We start from the raw sequence: 6,036 nt of genomic DNA, 5'->3' as shown, positions 1-6,036 counted from the left end.
TTCGTCTTCTTCTTCTTTTTGGTCTGAGACAGCCTCATGGTTTGAGTATTTTCCAGTGTTTAGTCTGTTTAGGAACTATATATTTTTGGGTAAAATTCCTAAACCATCAGCATTAGTACTATGCTTTAACTCTTGTCTAACAAATGCTCAGAATTTCACTTGAAAATTGCTAAGAATTAGAAAATTCAACGTTCTAGCTTTCAATAGACATAAATGCAATTCTCAAGAGCATTTTCCAGTGTTTAGTCTATTTAGGAACCACAAATTTTTGGGTAAAATCCCTAAACCATCAGCATTAGTACTATGCTTTAACTCCTGCCTAAGAAATACCCAGAATTTCATTCAAAAAATGCTCAAAATTAGCAGATTCCACACACCAGCTTTCAATAGACATAAATGCTAACTCTACTATACTTTGGTTTTTGCTTTACAAAAACTCAGAATTAGCTAAACAAAATTGCTAAGAATTGGCAATTCCACGCTCTAGCTTGCAACGAACATAAATGCTCATATTACGAGTATTTTCCAGAGCGTAGTCTGTTTAAATACCACAAAATTCTGGTAATAAATCTCTAAACATGCCAATCATTCGGAATTTTCATGAGACTTAACACTAATATATAATTACTTTTTTCATATATATATATATATATATATATATATATATATATATATGTATATATATGTGTGTGTGTTGTGTCTGTGTGTGTGTGTGTGTGTGTGTGTGTATGTGTATAACTAAATCACGAAAGTTTTGTATGTGATAAATCCATAAAAAAAGGTATAAGCCACGAAGGAAAAATAAACAACGGAGTTTCTGCAAGATCTTTCGACTCAACGTCCTTTACTCAGCAGATAAACTGACTTACATGAGGAATTGACAGTACAAGAAAGGTCGTATAACTGACAGATAGGGATTATAAGGAGATTAGTACCTAGAATCCCAAACAAGCATAAACATGGGTACAATCTTAAAAAAAATAAAAAATAAAAAGATTAAGTCAATCTGCTCAGACACAAGGACACGACAATTAACGGATTATATAGGGCGACAGCTATTCAGAACTTTGGTAAACAAAAACATATTCACAATACATATTCAGAATACATATTAAACATACATATACAACGAAGATATCTCTAAGTCAACTGATTTGTATTTAAGTCTGTAATCATATCTTTGAGATCATTAATGGGAAGTAAGTTGTATTAAAGCAGATTCTAAAAGATTTCGTGAAAAGCCATCTTTTGACCTTGCAATTACTGAACTACCAATCCAATTTATTCGGTGGTTGTTTTCACTTAAATGAATGAATATTGCATTAGATGTTTGCCCAGTTTTTACTTAATATTTATGCTAGCTTAATCTTACTTCTAAGCCCTTGCTCGACTATCCGAGATAAAATAAGGGGCAGTCCATACATGGAATTTTATATATTATGTTGTTGCTTTCTCTAGGGTCATTTTTAATTAACATTCCTTTCAGTGTGTTAATATAGGAAAAAACAAGGTTGACCTTAAAGGCTTTTAACAATGAATTAATGGTTTCTAATCCGTTAAAATAAGGCAAACTGAGAATGTTCTTAGAATTTTCTTTCTCCGTGTTACTTACACTGTAAAACTTTTTGTGGGCTTTATTATAACAAATATCTAATATATGTGAAGGATAACATAAATCTTTCTCTATTTTTCTTATGTATTCAGTTCTTGATCCAAATATTGGGGACTGACAATGTGCAATGCTCGTAAAAACATAGAAGAAAATATTGATATTTTGATGTTAAGATGGTGGCCTGAATAAAAATGAACGTAGGTTAAGTTGTTGGTTGGTTCCCTATAAATACTGAATTTACATTGAAATGGTTCTCTATGTATCAAAACGTCTAAGAAAGGGAGGCAATTGTCTTTTTCTAATTCTAGAGTAAACTTAATCGATGGTACCTGGTTATTTAATTTAGAGAGTAAATCATTTACATCAATACCAGCAGGCAGAACAGCTAAAATATCATCAACATACCTATACCAATTTACAGGAATATAAATGTCATTAGGTAAGTAGCGTTTTTCAAAGAATTCCATGTACAAGTTTGAGAGGAGTGGTGATAAAGGGTTGCCCATTGCCATGACAAATATTTGTTGATAAAATTCACCATTGAATATAAACTTACAATCACAAATGCATAACCTAGTGAGTGAAATAATGTGACTTATAAGTAGAGGTAATTCATGCTGAGCTAGTTCATTACTAAGATATTCTAAAATGAGTCTATAGGGACTTTAGTAAAAAGAGAACATGCATCAAAACTAACGAATCTATCAGTGGGGCAAAGAGTAATTTTGTTGAATTTATCAACTAAATCTAGAGAATTATATATATGAGAATCGGAGATGGTTCCAAGTAACGGGAACAAGATCTTAGTGATATATTTCGAAAATTTATATGAAATTGAACATACAGTACTGTTAATAGGCCGCATAAGGTTATTTTCTTTGTGCGTTTTTGACTAATCCGTACAGGTAAGGTAGCGAAGGAGATTTGACTGACAATTTGCCTAGTAGTTCTGTTTTATCATTAAGGATATTTTTCACTGTGCTATTGAAGTTTTTTATGACTTGATCAAGGGGGTTTTTTGTTAGTTTTTTATAAGCCACATCATCATCCAGTAAGGCTTGCATACGTGATATGTAGTCAGCTCTATCTAAAATTACTATACTATTTGACTTATCAGCTTTTGTAATGTGGATAGTATTGTCCTTTTTAAGATCGGTCAGACTTTTCTTATAGCGAGCAGGGAAGTTACTTTCATGCTTAACATTGGCAGCTCCGTAAACAGTACCTTTAATTATGTCAACATGATTTTGAGAAAGATCACAATATTTTTCAAATTTACTTAGGGATGACGCAATTATTAAAGCAGAAGGTCGACTTATAAAGAAAGATAAACCATATCCAAGCACATTCACAACATTTTCACTTATTTGTTTACTTGATAGGTTTTAGAATCTGCCATAATACAACTTACTTCCCATTGTAATTTAATATTAGTCGTGGCCTGTTTCATTTAGACCTTTGTATTTGTAACATGTTTAAGCATGACCTCAAAGATATAATTACAGACTTAAATATAAATTAGTTGCCTTAGAGATATCTTCGTTGTATATGTATGTTTAATATGTATTGTGAATCTGTTTTTGATTACCAAAGTTCTGAATAGCTGTCGCCCTATATAAACCTTTAATTGTCTTGTCCTTGTGTCTGAGCAGATTGACTTAATCTTTTTTTTTTTTAATTGGAACCATGTTTATGCTTGTTTGGGAAGGTTAGTCATTCTCTTATAATCCCTATCTGTCAGTTATACGACCTTTCTTGTACTGTCAATTCCTCATGTAAGTCAGTTTATCTGCTGAGTAAAGGACGTTGAGTCGAAAGATCTTGCAGAAACTCCGTTGTTTATTTTTCCTTCGTGGCTTATACCTTCATATATATATATATATATATATATATATATATATATATATATATATATGAATAACTTGATCACGAAGTATATAAAACGTGATGCTATGTATAAATAAAGGTTTTTTTGCCACGAAGGAAAAAATGAAAAAACGAGTTGGCCGAGTACTTTCGGTCCTATTCGGACCCTTTACTCAGTAAAGGGTCCGAATAGGACCGAAAGTACTCGGCCAACTCGTTTTTTCATTTTTTCCTTCGTGGCAAAAAAAACCTTTATATATATATATATATATATATATATATATATATATATATATATATATATATATATATATATATATATATATATATATAATATATAATGCGACCAATTACAGGTTTGAATAATCGTATAAGTAATCACCTATTATTCTTTATAATCACAGTGTGTATTTACTTATTACTTTATTTTTAATTAATATTTAAATAATTTTTAAGTGCTCATCTTAGGTATTAAATTAATTCGATAAGTCTACTTTTTTAAGTGCTCATCTTAAGTAGGAAATTAATTAAATAAGTTTACGTTGAAACCTTTTATTTAACTTACATCGTTTTCTTAAATTTTTCATTAAAGAAAATAAGAATAAAAAAATTTAAGGGAAACACAAACTTTATTTATTTCTTTACCGTATGTCCTTTTGAGTAACCTTTAAGACATTTATCTTACCTATATTATCCTTTATTGTAGAAAATATATTATTCTTTCAAATATGATCTAAATATTGTGGTTCAAGGGTAGGCCTAGTTGTCAAAAGTGACACCCAAAACTCACTGTTATGTAACAGAGTAGATTACATAGAGTAGTGAGTATCCCTTGTTGGGACGTTAAGGACACTACGTACCGTCATTTTATTCCCAAAGCCATACTCTATCGTCACATGATCATCTGCCGTTCTACTCATCAGGGTAGATCTAGGGTACTTATCGCGGTGGCCTAGCCTATGGCAGTTGCGGTTTTTCTATGCAGTTTTACCCACTGAACAAGAATTTTAAGTAATATTTATTCGGTCGCCTGTAATTAACCCCCCAGGGACCAGTACTAAACACGGCGAAATACATTGGACGCTCCAATCCCTAGTGGATGTCGTATCCGCGGTTACGTTCCTTGCAGTCCGTGCGGACTGCTTCTGTAGAAATACCCTGATCAGTATACTACACCTCGTGTGATCTACCCACACTCATCATTCTCGTCTTATTATTCATCATAGTTGCCCTTTATTCTCATTATCCAAGATATAGCACAGAGTCTACGTTTCTTTTATACTGTGATAGTGTTAGAATTGCCATTATAATGTAAGTTTTTTTTTTTTTTTTTTTAGATCAGTAAAGGCTAAAAGACTCATAGTTTTGTCGATAACTCATAAAGTGACCAATTAGGGCAGCCAGGTGGCACTGGGGGCCTAAGCCTACATACCAAATCCTCGTGAACTCCTATAGAAGAAGAAGCATAAGCCCAATGTTTGTACACATTGAGAGAGAGAGAGAGAGAGAGAGAGAGAGAGAGAGAGAGAGAGAGATCCTACTACCGCCCAAACCTTAGGTTACAACACCTTTTATGTAAGTACACATTAAAGAAACAGTCCTACGTTTGTTCGTTCATGTGTTTGTGTCCCCAAGGTCAACGTACAGGACAGGGGGCGGGGCCCGTTCTATATATATATAAGCTCCCACCTTGCGGGAACCGGGAAAGCGGGACTTCAACTCAGCCGGGAAGCCAGCTCAGTATGCAACTTGCACTCCTTACGAGAGGTTTTCTGCGCGAAATGCTTCGCCTCCTAGCGGTACTCTTCCTCGTCGCCTCGGGAACACCGAACCCGATGCTATTCCCACGGCAAAACCTTCCCTGGAACCAAAAATCCCCGACGACGGAGGCCCCTCCATTTCCTATACCTACAGCAGCGGGAAGCCCTTGCCTCCCGTGTCATTCCGGCCCTTACTGCGTCTACGATCCTAGTATTTGCCCTGCGCGGTGAGGGTCGGGAAATGTGTTCGTTTGCGCAGGCGTTCCTGTAGGCGAGACCTTAGGACACTTTCTTATTAGCTGTTGCAAGACCATATCACTACTACTGCTACTGCTACTACTATCGCGTCAGAGATGAACAAATTAATGACTCCTGTGCTTGTTGGTGCTTCAAAGAACGTGTTTCCATTTTGCTTTGTGACGATAATATTGTCGTTAATGATAATATGAAGTAAAATCTGAATATCATTTTTGTTTTATTGTGTTCTGTGACCTATATTGGTAACGAAATAAGGTCAAATGAAATTTCTGTTGATTTTTACGCATTTTGTTTATTACGAAAGGTTATATTTATTTATATATATATATATATATATATATATATATATATATAATATATATATATATATATATAATATATATATATATATTATATATATATATATCTATATATATATATATATATATATAGATATATATATATATATATATATATATATATATATAGTATATATATATATTATATATATATTATATATATATATATATATATATATATATATATAGTCTTTCAGTACAA

Source organism: Macrobrachium nipponense, chromosome 37 (genome assembly GCF_015104395.2).
Source record: "Macrobrachium nipponense isolate FS-2020 chromosome 37, ASM1510439v2, whole genome shotgun sequence".
In the NCBI taxonomy this organism is placed as follows: Eukaryota; Metazoa; Arthropoda; class Malacostraca; order Decapoda; family Palaemonidae; genus Macrobrachium; species Macrobrachium nipponense.
This window is presented reverse-complemented; position numbering follows the sequence as displayed.